General features: G+C 46.8%; 1 protein-coding gene across 1 annotated transcript in view; it reads left to right on the forward strand.

The window, feature by feature from the left end:
- Positions 1 to 17815, forward strand: part of LOC146201861 (uncharacterized) — a 52797-nt gene that overhangs the window by 29894 nt on the left and 5088 nt on the right. The gene's annotated exons all lie outside the window — the stretch shown is intronic.

Consider the following 17815-nt stretch of genomic DNA (forward strand, 5'->3'; position numbering starts at 1 on the left):
TTCTGTGCTGCAGACACTTTTTAAGTCACATGATAAGGTGTTTTACTTTGTGCACCTAATCTAGTACTGCCTCTGACTTTGTGTTTGTTTTTTTAGAGTGTGGAAACGGTCACCGCGGTAAACTTCGGAAAACGATCCAGGCTGGTGCTTTGAACTTCCAGATCAGAGAAGGTCAAAGCAGTACAGTTCGCTACTGTCAAGCTATCTCTCTAAGCATAGTATATGTCACGTGATCAACCATGAGATTGGATTATTGGTTAATTGTACATGTATTTTGATCAATTACTGGGCCAAATTAATTGATATTTAGTAAATTGCAATTAAAATTTAAATTTTAGTCGCAACGTCGAACCGTATACCCTTGAAAAGCTTAGGCCAAGTGTAATAGCACTTTGCTAGTTAGCGATCCGCAATTTCCGCGTTAATTAGTTAATTTTGTATAAAACCAAACTTTGAGCCAAGGAACAGGTTTGCCACAGCTGTCTTGATATGATGCTGATGGAGGAATTAAATAATTTTATGAGTACGCGGCGACTCACTGACTTCGCGTGTGGTTAAAAGACAGCAGGGTACACTGGGAGAAGTGGTGGGCCCTATTGCCGACACACTGAAGTTCTGGGGCAAGCATGCTGTGGCCTCATGCGCTATGTAAAAGAGCGTAATTTCATTGAACGCAACAATCAAATAAAAAAAACAGGGGGCACATAAGTCTTCAACGTGCGGAAATGAAAAAGCATATAACTGCCAATTCATTAACTATCGCTATCCTATCTATCACTATATCTACTGATGCCGTCAAGTGACCTATCATAAATCTCACTATTCGAAACGAACACTATCATCTCCCTATCCGGGTCTATTACTATCATTTACTATTAATATCCGTAACAGTCACCATCATTAGCTATCACTATTCATAACCATCACTATTTATTCTGATGCCGTCCCATGACCCATTGATATACTTCAATTTTCATTGACTTACGTTGTCAGTCATATCTCTATTACCTCATAATATCTGACGAGACTGTACATTTAATTCTTATACATTGGCCGTATCCCTGATAAAACGAACGCATAATTTTTAACCTCGCGTGCGTCGAAGCATGGCAAGACACATTCAAGAATTGAAAAAAAAAAAATGCGTACGACCTAACTAGTGCAGATTACCCGCAATACCTCGGATTTACTTGCCAAAGAGTTTTTCAAGGCCAGCATTCATTGCTCCTGAGTAATCGACGCACACTACAAGTACAAGCTGGAAAGACTAGCTCCTCTACAAGCCCCAATGTTGATTTTTAATGAAGGAGGCCAGGGATCCTAACATAATCGCGACAAATGCAATCGAGAGGCTGTACTTTTCCAGTTATCACTAACAGCAAAAAAGCTGATTATAGTGCCGTATTTCTGACTACAGAAGTCGACAGCGTGTGAAATGATGGAGCCTTGAAGCCTTGCAGAATATTCAGCATGCTGCAGAGGACAACCTTATTTTTATACAATGAACATGTTGCCGCCGCAAAAATATTGAGGAGCAAGGAGGAATAGAAAATGCAGCGTCAGGTGACGCGTTATTACGGGGAGTGAGAAAGGCGCATTACGTCGCAAACAACCCTGTTCTTTCTAGGAATAAACTTCCTTTGACTAATCTTGTGAATCCATTGACTCTTACGCAAGCCGTCACGCTTGCCTTGAGGTACCATGAATACCGCATAACAATCTTCAGGCCGCTTGCTGCAGTTGTACGCGCAACAGCACGGCATAGAGCTTGCACGCTGCAATAAAAGCCCAGCGCGCAATATTCGCTCGCCGAGAATAGGAGAAAAATGGCGCGAAGGAAAAAGAAAACACAAGGAAAACGCCGGACGCGCGTTGGTTTCCAAGGGCAACGGCAGGGATACCAATCGTCGCTCAGGAAATCAGGCCGAGAGCCGGCCTTCAGCGAAGGGGCGCGCATGGGGCGAGGAGGTAGCGCGGCGGCGGCGAAGTTCATTCGTTGGCGTAACGGCTCCTCTAGTTTTAGGCGATGTAGTGGATGTAGCGCGCCGGCGCTGGTATCGAGGCGCCCTATCTAGTTTTCTCGAGCTCTGCCATCTGCCGAGTGTTGTATACCACTTTTGCTCACGACTGTACATGTTGTACGACTGAAGCCATATTACGCGCATTAAGGAATCTGTGGTGTTGTTAAGTTGCTTTGTTTTAGAACATCGAGGCGAAGTTTTTTTTTTTTAAGTGGGGAGTAATGCCTTGGTAATGCCGCGAAACCTTCAAAACTGTATTTGTTGTTTTTTAACAGCCGCAGGCATGCGGCCTTATCACTCTGATTCTGGATCGCGTATGAGTTCTGTATTTTTTGTTCGTTAATGCTCGATATCGCGAGACGCACCTTTATCAGTTTCGTTGTAGCGCAAGATGCACCGCGAGATCTGTCTCGAAGATTCCGGCCACTCGTGTGTCTTTCTACAATGTTCGCTTGTGCTTGTAGCAGTTGCGACGTTATCTAGATTGTTCTGAGCAGCCTTTAAATTGAGCGTTTACGAGTGCGACGGGCATTCTTTGTTTGACGATAGACGAGCACGTTTGTTGCTGTTGCCGCCGCCGAGTTGCTTAGTTCTTTTGCGGGCACAAGTCAGCCCAATAAAGGGTTCATTTCAGTACCATCAAGCCTGTGTCTTCTTTTGGTGTCAACGGCCTTGTCACCACTACGTGACAATATTCTAGGGTGGAGTCATAGTGAGAACAATTCTGGCTGGCACTATTGAGTCGCAGTCTCCCTTCAGGCTTTAGCCATCAAAATACACAGGTTACATTAATGAACTGCCAAAACAACTTTGTTTTAATATCAGGAGTCCCTAGAAAAAGAAATGAGTCGAGAAAAAATAAATATAAAGAAAAGAGTTTCACGGCCGAGAGGAGGGCTTGGGGGGGGCATCTTGCATCTTGGTAGGGTTCGCACAGGGTGCCGAATGAGGCAAGGCAAGCCCTGTTCAGCTCCCATATTTATCCACACCCCAAGATCTGCCAGTGTGTGCTTTTGTACCCTATGTTTGCCACCCTTATTATTATTAAAAATAGACTGCCGATTTTTTTGTTGCGAAACTTCAGACCTAATTTATCTCCCTCTGTACCGCAGATAACAACACCTTCAAATCTACCCTGTTGTCGGTCATTAGTACTATATATCAAATGCATACATTAGTCCTGGTAATGACTCTTGGATAAATTCTCCTCGCTTGAAGATGGAAAGGTTGAAGCAGTCTGCTCTTCTCTAGTTTAGCCTCTAATCCTTGCAGGTACAGCATGAACAACAATGACAGGGGTGGAAATAGGCTCGAGCATTTTGGAGCAGCTCAGGGAGCAGTAAAAAGCCATTTGGGAACAGCTTTGGAGCAATGAAACGAGTTTTGGAGCAGGTTTCTAAGGTCTAAGGTCTTTGATAATTGCAGTTTTCTCTTTCTTAAATATAAAATCTCCAATCTGACTCTTTTTATGCAAGTTCAATGCCCTTCCAACTTTGCACTCGTCTCTGACAAGACAGCAGCAAATGGAACGCTGCTGGAACAACTGTATACCTAGCGTGACCTAAAGCACTTGCCTATTTTGACTTGAGACTCAAATGTTGAGTCTACCCCTTCAATGCACTCAAGCAGTACCACCAATTCAGAGTTCAGATTAATGAGCACAACAATTGCACTCTCTAGTTTGTGCATATCCTTTTGATCCTATGTCTGTGCTGATAAATTCCTGAGCACTGGTCAGTAATGCCTTCAGCAAAGATAGATGGCACTGAAGGGTTGCCTTTTTATCCTCAAGTTTTTTTACTTCACTACCTCCTGACATCATTCTTTCATCACTCTTTGCTTGACCAATGCTGGGGCTCATTTTTAACTTTTTAACATCTTTATATAAGGCCCTGTATGGCTTTCCAGCACTCTTGAGAAGCTTCCTAGTGATTTACACCTTTGACGTACCAACCCATGACGCTTCAAGTATGATTTTGTCTGCCGTAGGCCTGACAAGCTTGTCACTGACAATGAGGCTCCATGGTGAAGTCTTGCTTTCACAGCAGAACGATTAGAATAATTCATCAGTTTTTGTTGTTGAACAAGTTTCCTAATGGCTCACAGTAGTTTACATTATCTGCTTCACTTGCTGCTCTCGCTTCTCTCTCCGCCAGCAATTCAAAAGGCTGGGAGAAGGTGCTATGTCACATGCATAGTGCGTTTTTTTTTTATTTTGCTGCGTGATATCAGTGCACGTTAAAGATCCCCAGGTGGTCGATATTACTCCGCAGCACTTCGTTACGGCTCCTCTTTCTCTCTTTCCACTTTCAATCACTTTCCTCTTTCCCCTTATTAAAAAAAATTCCCTCCAATCACCAGTGGCTCATACTAAATTTACTTGCAAACAAATATTTATTATGCTCCATGCTTCCCTCCCTTACAAAAATTTTTTGTACCAAGCCCAGTGCAAGATGCGTTATATCTTTGCCCCCGATGCTATGACATTGTTCCCGTGTTTTGCTAAATTTGATGGCAGAATATGGAGGCAACCAGTTTGGAGCAGTTTTGGAGAAGGAAAAGCCGTTCGGAACAGCACTTCCACCCCTGCAATGGTTGCCTAAGACGCCTCCTTACTTCTACAGGCTCAGATACCTTTTTTTCCTATTGTATAAGCACCTGGTTACCTTTTAAAAGATTGGTTACTCCACCTTCCACACAGAGGGTCTGTGTTCCTTTCTTGCTATTTCAATACACTGTGTCAATGAGAACAAATTGCCCTCTAACCTCTTTTTTTTATGGAAACCATTCCGAGCTCCCCTAGCCCTCCTCACTCTCTAACAATGCCTGCAGTATGTCCTTTATAATCTGCATCACCACCCTGTAGACCACTGACGCCACTGTTATGGGACGGTAACAGCTTTGTCCCCTTTTTCCTTAAACAGTCCTATCATGGGTGCTGCCATTTTGTGTATGTGGCGCCATCTAGTGGCTAAGTTAAGAACAACAGCCATGCTGGTATGTGCGGTCCCATCTGCGAAACAGGCAACAAGTAGCGCACATCGGCATTTCGGAGCTTTTGCATGCAAACTTTTGCTTTTTGGAGGTACCTGGCTGAAAGAAAAAAGTTTTTCAGCAGCACCCAAGCCATTCGGTCGGAAGTGGCCAAAATTTATGCTCTTATCGGGTCGGCTGAAGGTGACAAGCCCGTTTACAATTAGTGTGTAACTTTTATGTGACACAGAGAGGCAGTGGTGCACCACTGACCGCGAAGGTGGTGATGCAAGCAAGGCAGGGAAGCTTTCTACTAAGTTTTATCCTTTTATGATTTCTAGAGACGGGTTACTGTAACAATTTGAGTAATGAAAGGAAGCAAATGTAGCCGTTTCATGTCATGTTTAGGAGCAATGCTAATTGTGCTACATTTGTTGGGTCAGCCGATCATTTATATACTTTTTTCTGCTTCAGCGGCTACTGCGGGAGTTCCCACACTTCCACTGGAATTCTATTCTTAAGAATCCATTATCCATTTCGGATCCATTTACTCTGCCCTAGGCTACTTTTGCTGGGTGACAAAGGCGGGGTGTTCAAGCGTCCACTACTGGGCAATCAAATTTCAGCATTGCCTACATGACTCAACTAACGGTTTGCCGGTATGTGCAAGAAGTGGCGATGACTAGTCGACAGTAGAAGCTGCTATCTTTCTTTGACTGGAAGCTAGCTGCGTTTGTCCGACGCTGCCATCATGCTGACATCCAAATGAAAGAGAAAACTGACAATTGATACTTATGGAATAATGACCTTAAATTATGTTCCATAATACCTCATCGAAAGTTGCTTTTATCAAAAATTATATAGTCCATTTGTCGTCACAAGATTTGCTTATTTCAAGAAATCATTGCTATTCCTATGAACATATTCCCATTCATTATCGGCAGCAAAAGCTTATGAGACGCGCATTTAAAAAAAAAAAAATATTGTAACGCTATTTCACTATTTAAGTTGGCAACCAATTTATCAGGTATCGTTGTCTTCAAGTGGGACATGTTCTTTCATACTTTCATTAACCTCAGGTGATTGAATCGAAATAGTTTTTCTTTCCCTGGCAGCATCTGGTAAATATTTGCCGCAAGGAATATTACCCGCTTGTTGCCCAAAGGCTGCCATTGTTGCACTGATATTCAGTTTTTCCTGTGCCTTCTCTACAAACAGTGTTCGGAAGGCTGCCGAGGCGAAACATTTTCGGTTGGGGCTTGAAATTCAGAGGCTGCTCGTCTTCGCTCAATTGAAAGTTGCAAGTGGAACAGCGTAGAGCAACACACGCGCATACCACTGCTGTTAATATTTTATCTTCTGTTAATCATCTCCTTTTGGTTGTTATTTTCTTGTTAATGCGAGCAATACAGTAAAGAAAAAGGTTTTGCTAACCGCGACATCTCTTAGTAGCTTAACTGCGACCGGCATAAATGAAACGATCAGGGAAAGGAAGGAAAGAATGCGGCGAAAGAAGAAAGAACAGGGATGGGGTATGTACAAAAGGCTAAAAGATAGCGTATCGCTCTCATTAGCTAACCAGCTTACACTTTTCGGCTATTCAAGACACTTTGTGTGCAAAATGCAATGCGTGTGCTTTTTCCGTAGAATGCTCTAGTGCCCCCGCTGCTGTCACCGCATCTCCACATACCAGAGAGGAGGAACAGCACTGAGCGCGTCCGGTTCGAGGCTATTTTCTCCTCACCGCAAAAACGGTCTACATGATTGCTTATCCTACTTAGTTTCTAGTCATCAGGAGCTTTACCACCGACATTTTGGTCACCAACTCTCTCAATGGTTCCCGATTTTGAGCCCAATTTCTTTATTAGCATAACAGGAATACCATATGGACCTGCTGATGTGCTACTTGGTTCCCTCTTCTCATCCCTTTCTCACTCTCTCTGTCCAAGTGAAACCACTGCACTAACTGGTCTATCTTCTAATGAAGCACTTGACATTTTTGTTCTTTAATGTTTGCCATCGTTAGCCCTATATGTTCTATTGCTTTTTCACCTTCTAGCTGTATACCTTCAGCCGCAACTATAAACCTCTGCTCTAGGCTAGTCTTGCTACTCAGGAAATTCAGGTGTTGCCAAAATTTCTTAACTTTTTATCCTTTTCGTTTACTTTTGACACCCATTGGGACCAGTATTCTAATTTTCTCATTGATCAAATAGGATGCTTCCCTTCTACATTTTATGTAATTATCCAATTTTCTCTCTACGTCTGCTTCTGGTTATCCCTTACGCTTAGAATATCTGTTCCCTAGCGGCTTCCCGTTTCTCTATGGCCTTCTTAACCTCTCCATCCCACCAGCTCTCCAGTTTTCGTCTTTTCCTTTCATTTCCAACTCGCACCTTAGCCAGCTCTAGCTCAAACAGTCCCATTAACTTTCTGCATGTCCTCTGCTTTAACACCTCAGAGATTACTTGTTCAGTTTGATTGCTTGCCGTTTGCATTTGATGTTCCGAATAGAAGATCTAATCTGGCTGGTCATCATGTCTCGTTCCTGCATTAGCTTTTATTCCAAAATTCGGTTTGATACATTTGTGATCACTGCCTAGACTCCTGGAGCCATGTTTGTCTATGCTCATGAAACACCTAGCCTATCGTACATTGTGTGACATTATTGCATAATCTATTGTCGAGTGCAGACTCCCCACCTCCCACGTCAAATCCCCGTCACACTTCTCAGTACTGTTACAGACAACTAAGTCATCTTTCACACATCCATCAGCACGGTACCAGTCTAGTCTATGTATTCATCCATATCTTGTGTGTGAGAATTCATGTCCCCTACTATACTTATCCCGCACCCTTTTCCTAGCTCATTCATGTCACCTGCTATAGATTATACCAATTTATTTTGTTGTCCTCTTTGGCAGTTCCTCTTGTCCACAGTATACAAAGCCAGAGTGTTTGCTCGCCTGCCACTTTTCCTTTTAGCCATAAATGTTCCTTGCATTCCTGTTTGACTCTCTGCCAGTACTTTTACGAATTATTGCCCCAGTTCCCCCTCCCTTTCTGCTGCCCTGTGTTCTGCTGCAGTATTCCCATGCATAATCAGGGTTACAGGATGGTTGCTCCATGTCCCAAAGATGCGTCTCCACAAATCCATAAATCATTCACTTTTCCTGCCTTAGCTGCTCTATTTCCTCCCATTTTAGCCTATTCCTGCTGCCTTGCACGTTAATGTACCCTATGTCTGAATTACTTTTGCTCTTGCACTTATGCTTGTTGCTTCTCCTACAGCTTCGTTTCCCCGATCTAGGTTCCTCTTCAGGGCCTTGGGTCCCCCTAAAAAGCTGTTGCCTGGCAGCCTATCCTGCCTCCTACCCTCCTACCGGTGGCACGACTGTAGTGAATGCCATCTTGAGCAAACGGTTGGAAGCCAGCCTCGTACCCATCCCTGTTTACTTCCACTGAGCTGTACCCAAGTCGTCAGCTCATGCTCCTGACCCAGTTGGCCTCGTCAATCCCTTGTTACGCTGGACTGCCCTTCAACCTCCGGGATTGTGTATACAGCCACATGCACTGTCTCAAAGGCTTCCCTCTCCTCCCCTCTTGCTAGGACGGCCTCCTCAACCCTTGTTACATTGGAGTCCCCCACCGCCAGAACCCTTCTACATTGTAACCTTTCATCTCCAGCTTGCGATAGCTGCCCTCTGGTTCCCCCTAGTTGGCCCTCCTGCCGTCGCGGCACTCCACCCTTCTCGCGCGGCCCCGGGCTTCTAGTTAGCCCTCCCGAACTGTTTTGCCACCTCGCTGTAGCGTCATGGAGCTACCGATTACTGTTTACCTCAGCCTCCTGCAATTCTATGGCCTCTGGGCGATTTTCCCTGTCCGCCTCCTAGTTCCCATTTATTTCATATAAGCGGCTTCACTCTGGCCTCGTCCCCCACCAGACTTTTTCCGAACCAGGGTCACTAGCTGCCCACATCATAAGCAACTCCACCTGACCTTCGTTTGGCCCACTTTTTCTGCTCTTCACTAAGCTGAACTCCTCTCTCCTCTAGCTGGTCGGCCTTTGCCCCTTCCATCCTAACCAGCTAAACAGCCTGTGCCTCTAGCGCAATCCTTTTCTCCCACTCAACATTCAGGTCCCTCCAGAGCTCCTGAACCCTAACGGTCCATTCACCTTCCAGCCTCTGGTTTCCTTAAATCTGACTAACAGCTTGCATGAGAAACTGTCTCCCTCGCGTCGTCTAAAACATCAAAGCCAGTTTCATTTAGGTAGCACCAGCGCTTGCACTCGTCGCATTGCACTAGCTCCTCACCCCCCATGTCCTTTTACGACCCGTAGGCCGGTATAAGTTCAGTCGTGTCCGACTCTTCGTGACCCTATTGACCATGTCACGCCACGCTTTCCGGTCTCTCACTATCTTCCTAACATCACATAACTTCATCTGCAGTGCCTCGAGGATGCCATCTAACCATCGCGTTCGCTGCCTACCCCTTCTCCGGCGACCCTCAACCTTTCCCAACATCAAATCTTTCTCCAGCGACTCCTCTCTTCTCATCAGATGACCAAAGTAGCTGAGCTTTAACTTTAGAATTTGACCCTCCAATGAGCAGTCAGGGTTTATGGTCGACAATATTGACTGATTTGATCTTCTGGCAGTCCAATGAACTCTCAAGAGTCTTCGCCAGCACCACAATTCAAACGCGTCAATTCTTCGGCGGTCAGCCTTTTTCACAGTCCAACTCTCGCATCCATACATTACAACTGGAAAGACCATAGAACGAGTTATACGGATCTTGGTTGGCAGACTAATGTCTCTGCTCTTTACTAGGCGGTCAAGGCTAACCATTGCTCTCTTTCCCAGAAGCAGGAAAACCCTAAGGCCGGTATAAGCCAAACGCCTAAGACCGTCCAACTACCTAGGGAAAACTGGCTACCTCCGCTTTCCCTAAAATTTAAAATTAGTGCCTTAACTCATGCAGATTAACACGCTTTCGGTAATATGCAATAAATATATTGTCACAAAGACAGGGATTTAGGGGTATCGGCAACAGGGGCAGATACACACAGTCAAGAGAGAGGTTCCCGAGAAACGGTAGCACGAAGACACAAGCTCAAGAGTCCACAAGGGTTAACTAGCCGAAGCGCGCGAGAGTCTCCAACTTCTTTGTCGTTCAAGCGCTACCTCGAACCGTCAGGTGGCATTATTCCCCCCCTAGAAAAAAAAAACCGCAAGCTCACAGAAAAAAAACTGCTCCGGATGGCAAATATGACTTTCAGCGGGTAAAATACGGCTTCATGCGAAGCACATGCACCAGGTCAGACGAGCACTCACGACTAGAACTCGGTACAGTTCCGTCTGGAATAACCTCGTACGTAACTTCTGAGAGGCGACGCAACACTCTGTAGGGTCCGAAGTAACGATTGAGAAGTTTTTCTGACAGGCCTGGGCGCCGGACAGGTGTCCACACCCAGACTTTGTCACCAGGCTGGAACACAACATAGCGATGGCGGTCGTTATATCGGTGTGCATCTGTTGCTTGCTGTTTTATAATGTGATTACGGGCGAGTTGGCGAGCTTCCTCAGCGTAGTTGGTGAATTCTTCTGCGTCACCGGTAAGCAGCTGGTCGTCAGCCGCACATGGCAGCATAGCGTCGAGCATGGTCTGTACATCGCGTCCGTATACTAGGCGAAACGGAGTGAATCGAGTTGTTTCTTGGACGGCCGTGTTATATGCAAATGTGACATAAGGCAATATCTCGTCCCATGTTTTATGCCGGACATCGACATACATGGCGAGCATGTCCGCTATTGTTTTGTTTAGTCGCTCAGTAAGGCCATTAGACTGAGGATGGTAAGCAGTAGTCTTTCGGTGATGTGTCTGGTTTAGTTGGAAAACTTCTTCAAGAAGACGCGCTGTAAATGCCTTGCCACGATCAGTAATGACGCATGAAGGGGCGCCATGGCGGAGGACAATCTGCGTCATGAAAAACTGTGCCACTTCGGAGGATGTTGCACGTGGCACCGCCATAGTTTCCGCGTAACGTGTCAGATAATCTGTAGCCACGATAATCCACTTATTGCCAGCTGACGATAGAGGAAAAGGGCCAAGAAAGTCCATACCAATTTGGTCGAATGGTACTAGCGGTGGGGGAATAGGCTGCAGGAAACCCGCTGGCTTCAATGGCGGTGTCTTGCGTCGCTGGCACTCGCGGCAACCTCTAACATATCGATGAACGGTGGCGGTAAGTTTGGGCCAGTAGTAGGCCTGGCGCACTCTGGTAAGAGTGCGTGCAAAGCCCAAGTGTCCAGCGGTGGGTTCATCATGGCAAGCATGGAGGATTTCATCGCGGAGATCTGCAGGGATGACTAGAAGATAGGCTCGGTCACTGTTGCCGGCGCTTTTCTTGTAGAGGATTCCGTCGCGCGTACAGAAGGATGACAAGTTCTTAGCAAACAGTCGAGATACTGTAGAATCGAAACCCTCCAGATGATCGATCACAGTTTTGAGGTCTGGGTCAGCCCGTTGCCGGGCCTTTAAATCAGAGGAACTGATAATGCCAAGAAAATGGGCGTCTTCATGCGTACTGTCATGGGCCAACTCCACGGGTGAGCGAGACAGTGGGTCAGCATCTTCATGTTTACGTCCGAATTTATAAACGATAGAGTAATCAAATTCCTGCATACGAAGGCTCCACCGTGCAAGACGTCCTGATGGATCTCGAAGACTAGCCAGCCAACACAAAGCATGACGGTCTGCCACAACTTTAAATTTACGGCCGTTGAGGTAAGGTCGGAATTCCATTGTGGCCCAAACGACGGTGAGACACTCCTTTTAAGAAGTTGAATAGTTTGATTCTGCCCGAGAAAGGGTGCGGCTGGCATAAGCGATCACTTTTTCCTCGCCTTGCTGGTGCTGGACCAGAACAGCACCCAGACCGACGTTGCTGGCATCGGTGTGAATTTCGGTGGCCGCATCCTCCTCGAAGTGTACAAGAACGGGAGGGTTGTGCAGCCGTTGGCGCAGCACTGTGAATGCCTCCTGCTGTTCGGAAGACCAGACATACGGGACGTCATCACGTGTCAGGCGCGTCAAAGGTTCTGCAATCTTGGCAAAATCGGCAATGAAACGGCGATAGTACGCGCACAGGCCCAAGAAACGTCGGACTGCTTTCTTCGTGGTAGGGATGGGAAAATTGGCTACAGCGGCTGTTTTATCGGGGTCAGGCCGGACACCGTCAGCGCTAACCACATGACCGAGAAATTTTAGCTGCTGATATCCAAAGTGACATTTTTCCGGTTTGAGTGTCAAATCGGCCGAGCGAAGAGCGTCCAATACCGTTCGCAGCCGCTGAAGATGTTGGTCAAACGTTTCTGAAAACACGATGACGTCGTCCAAATAAACCAAACAGGTTTGCCATTTAAGACCAGCAAGTACGGTGTCCATCATTCTCTGGAACGTCGCTGGCGCTGAACACAGACCGAAAGGCAATACTTTAAATTCATATAAGCCATCGGGTGTCACAAAGGCAGTCTTTTCCCCATCGCGCTCATCCACTTCTATCTGCCAATAACCACTTTTTAAATCAATGGATGAAAAGAACTTGGCGTTGCGAAGTCGATCGAGTGAATCGTCGATACGGGGCAACGGATATACATCTTTTTTTGTGATGTCATTCAGTTTCCTGTAATCAACGCAAAAACGCAGCGTGCCATCCTTTTTCTTAACCAACACGACGGGCGACGACCACGGACTTTTAGACGGCTGAATAACATCATCATTAAGCATTTCCTGGACTTGTGTCCGAATTGCCTCACGTTCTTTGGCCGAAATACGGTACGGCTGCTGTCGAATAGGTCGGGCATCGTCAGACGTTATGATGCGGTGCTTGGCGATAGAAGTTTGCCGGACTTTCGATGATGAGGCAAAGCACGGGGCGTACTCCAGCAGTAAGGCACGCAGGGCGCGTTGTTGACAGAAAGAAAGGTCACTGCTAACATCGATGCGGTCTAGAACACTGGGAGTATCGATAACGTCAAACGCAAAACATTCAGAAACTTCATTTAACAGTTCGCCGAAAGCGATGGCAGTAGAGCGATAGAGGTGGCGAGATTCATTCGTGAAGTTCGTGACGAGAAGCTCAGAGTGACCATTGCTGAGAATAATTAAGCTTCGAGCTGCACAGATGCCATGAGAAAATAAAAGAGAACGGTTGCTTTCAGCTATTATCGGCCCGTCACGAAGCCCGTCGCACACAACACTCACAAACACGCTGGAGCGGGGAGGCACTGAAACACACTCGGCTGAAACCCGTAGGGCGCACGTACGTTGGCCATCGGTGGGGCTGGCAGCCGCTTTCTCCGTTGAGAACGAGACCGTTCGCTGTCGGAGATCGATGATGGCGCCATATTCCCGCAGGAAATCCACACCGAGAATCAAATCACGAGAACATTCCCGGAGAACGACGCAGCTGACAACGAACGTTGAAGTACGAATCTGGATTCTAGCCATGCACTGTCCAATAGGAGTAATTACATGCCCCCCAGCCGTGCGTATTTGCGTGCTACACCATGGTGTCATAACCTTCCTAAGGGTCGCTGCCAGTTTCCCACTCAAAATCGAAAAGTCTGCTCCGGTATCCACTAAAGCGCTGACATTATGACCATCGATGCACACAGGGATGTCCAGCGATAGCCGGTCTCGTGAACCAAATGCTGTCGTTTCTGCTCCAAAATCCATATCTGTTCTCATTGGGGGGACTTCTTTGTGCTGACATTTAGCGGTCCCGCCCCCGGAGGTCGCTCTACTTAGTTTTCCCGGTGGGGGCTTGGCGAGCGACCAGGCGGTGCTCGCGGGAAGTTGCCAGTTGTTGAAGCGGTTTGCCGACGTGGGGATGGAGACCTGGATTGTCGGCGCGCCATCCGGAGGCTCTCTTGTGTGAGGTTGTCTCCAATGTCACGAGGTAGTTGTCCGAACGTGCGTCTAGGTGCGTTGGTGTAAAAACCCTCCGGTCCGAGTTCCCGATAAGGGCACCACCGGAAAATGTGACCAGGTTCCCCACAGTGGTAGCAAAGGCGGCGGCTCCGAGGTGGCTGCCAGACGTCCGTTCGTCGAAAATTTGATCGCGGTGGCCGCACGTACCGCGTAGGCTGCTGTACAGGAATGTATTGCATTGGCTGCTGGACGGGCATGCACTGGGTTGGTGGTAACGTAGACAACGGAGCTTGGACGGGAACTGGGCGTCGGAGAATGTCAGCGTAAGTCGGACGAGAATAATCAGGAACAGGGGTACTTTGAGCTTCAGCAACATGCAGAGATGGCTGCGTGACTTGCTGAATCTCTTCGCGGATCATATGTGCGAGAGAATCACCCCTGGGTTGGAACGTGCCACAAACCTTCTGCAGTTCCTCGCGTACAATCGCACGAATAAGATCTCGGAGCTGTTCAGTATTTCTTACAGCAGCTGTAAGAGGCTCGGCAGCAGTCGTAGCGAGGATTGGGCTGTCGTAGACCGCCGAGCGGCGCTGGTGTAGGATCTTTTCCATGGTGACCGCCTCTGTTAAAAATGAGGTAACTGTAGTTGGTGGGCTACGTACAAGACCAGCAAAAAGCTGTTCTTTAACCCCATGCATGAGGTGGCGCAGCTTTCTCTCTTCAGACATGTTGGGATCCGCACGTCGAAATAGTTTCGTCATGTCCTCAACATACATCATGACGGACTCGTTTGGCATCTGTTTTCGAGATTGTAGAGCACGTTCTGCTCGTTCGCGCTTATCCAGGCTGATATACGCCTCTACGATAAGACGGCGGAACTGAGGCCATGATGTTATTGTGCCTTCTCGGTTCTCATACCATGTCAAAGCATGGTCTTCCAGGCAGAAAATGGCGTTCCGTAGCTTTAAGCTGTCCTCCCACTGATTAAAGGATGCGACTCGTTCGAACTGAGTTAGCCAATCCTCAACGTCTTCATGCGCAGTGCCATGGAACGATTTCGGCACTCGGGGGTTTTGAACGTAAACAGGAGTACCTTGCATGACTGTCGTAGTGCTTTGCGTGGCTGGCCGGAGGCTCGTTGTTGAAGTGGACTCCAAGGGCCCGTGTTCGGGAGGAAGGCCCAGGTTCCTCCGGCTGACGCGATGAACTGGCGTGTCCACAGGCAAAAGCTCGGTGTCGTTGGTTCGCGGAGGGGTGTGCGACATTGAGAGGACAATCACCCAGCGGCTCCACCAAAACTGTCACGAAGACAGGGATTTAGGGGTATCGGCAACAGGGGCAGATACACACAGTCAAGAGAGAGGTTCCCGAGAAACGGTAGCACGAAGACACAAGCTCAAGAGTCCACAAGGGTTAACTAGCCGAAGCGCGCGAGAGTCTCCAACTTCTTTGTCGTTCAAGCGCTACCTCGAACCGTCAGGTGGCAATATAAGCACACTTGGCTTTGGACGTCGCTGGAAAATTCCTTAGAAGTCCCTAGAAGTCTGCTTCCACGTAGTCACCTGAACTTGAAGGTCGACTTGCAGCATGTGCCGCCATCTAGCGCTGTCAAGGTGATCTGGGCATGCAGTGGCTGATCACGGCAAGGGATCGTGCCACGCTAATAAATCTCTATTAGACACTTAGTTTAGCGCTACCACTTACCGCCGAAAAAGGAGTGCTTCCTGATGCCGGCAGTTAAGAAAACTCGGCCACCACCGGATGTTATCACACCGCATGTGTGAACAGGGAGTCATTCCTTGGTAAACATCAGTTTTTTTTAGTCGCTAGGTACGCTGGACTAGTTGAAACTGAAACTAATTGGTTTCCTAACCCTGACTGTGGTACAATGCAGACACGTGCAGAACATCAGCAAATCACAGAGCAGTAGATATGCAGTTGCGTGCCTTGTTTCAACTGCAATCCACGCTTCATTTTCACTGCGTTGGCCAATTCTACGTTTTGTATAAGATTACAAAATTGGGAACTCTAAGAACTAACACTCATCCATTGCAGAGGGTACACTTCCCCACAAGAAAACCTGCCTTATACTTGGAATCAAACCAACTTTTAACTATTTATTTTAGGAATTTGTCTGAAGCTAGTTATTCCTGCTCATCTGCCCACTAATTTTCAGCAGAGTCTAGCCTCATTTTTTCAACTTTGATTCCCACTTTCAGCTCCAGGCTACGTCATCCAGCCATTAGCAGGCTCGATTTAAAGGACTCTCCCCACCCATGCACAAGCCCCTGGAGGCAGGGTGCCACCCTATGGGCATTAAATAACAACCCCAGGGTTCAAACTTTCATAAAGAAAAAGCAGAAATTAAGTTTGAAGTGGAGGCATTAAACTTTGGTGGTGGACATGACCACTCCGTGCACGGAGCCGGCGCCTCATGGTCCTAAAACAAAGCCTCTCAAAACAGAAAGGTAGTCATCACATTCATGCGTGGCAAATGCAGAAATTACAAATCCACAAAGAAACACTGCTAGCTCTGAACATCCACATTACCTCGAGTGTGCCATTTAATTTGTGTTTTAGTTTTGCTACTTCTTTTCTTTTTGTGTCAGCAAAAAAAATAGAAATAAACATTGTTAAGACTGAATAAACTTTAGTGAACTACGACATGGTTTGCTTTCTCTCAGTACATTAGTAAGCAGTAGTACCTGCAGCAAATTTACAAAAAAAGCAGATGATGTTAGTGTTTGTTCAGAAAATTCTTTTTTATGCATTTACTTAATTTTAGTTGAATGCAACAGCAAATGCCACTCATAGGAGGCCCCTAAGTAATGGTGTGGGCCAATTGTCATTATAATGAGCGGCGATGTGTATAAATAAACAACTGATTGCAACGGAACCAGAAGCAAATGCTATAAAACTTGAGTATGTCAAACATGGTCCTATGATAAAGGTTCTATGCCTTGTGGTCCCAAGCATATGCTTTACAAAAGAGGCATGGGGGTTCTAAGTCAATATGACACATTGAAAAGCATGAATTTCAGTGACAAGAGTAAAAGTGAATAGAACTGCAACAGGGATGCCGTTAGGAAAATTGCCCCCCCCCCCCCCCCCCCCCTTCTCTTTTGTATACATACAGTGCTGGCACACCTCATGCACACGCAGTATGCCTTATATTTTTGCATTCCACCTATGAGCCTGCAGCGGTGGCTCAGTGGTTTGGCATCCAGCTACTGAGCCAGAGGACACAAACTCGGTTTCAGCGGCCGCACTTCAATGGAAGCAGGATGCAAAAGCTGCCCATGTGCTGCTTGGTGTTAGCACATGTCAAGAAACCCCAGTCGGTCTAAATTAATATGGAGCCTACATAGCATCCCTCACAGCCCATGCCCCTTTTAGGATGTTAAAAACCTTTAAGAAAGATAGCTGACATTTGGAGCACCAGCGAGAAGTGCAAAAGGAGGCGATGATGAACTTGCAAAGATATCAAAGCTCAAGCTCGCTCTTAGAACACTGGCCTTCGCAGCGGCATGTCAGTAAGGATATTGCCATGGAAACTGCCTAATTCACCTCAGAACCCACAATTTATGGTTTATTTTACCGCTTGAAGAAACTTCTCAAACCCCCTGGACCAGTATCTTTTACCGGATGTGAAGGCTAGTGACCAACCGGTGTTCCATTTCATTCCAGATGAATCATACATAGTGTCATGCATAGCATCATTTGCTGCTGTTTGCCTGGAATGAAGAAGAGGAAGTTCGTGTGAAGTTCACGTGTTCTGGCAGAGGTGCAGGGTAGTTGGTGTGAAGGCAGCATCGACTTCAAAAGCTGGTCACGCTGTGGCTCTGGGTGGCCTTCTTGCTGATCAGCCGGTGCATGCGGGTGCT

This window comes from Amblyomma maculatum, chromosome 1, assembly GCF_055883805.1.
Source record: "Amblyomma maculatum isolate TAMU_Amacu chromosome 1, ASM5588380v1, whole genome shotgun sequence".
Taxonomy (NCBI): domain Eukaryota; kingdom Metazoa; phylum Arthropoda; class Arachnida; order Ixodida; family Ixodidae; genus Amblyomma; species Amblyomma maculatum.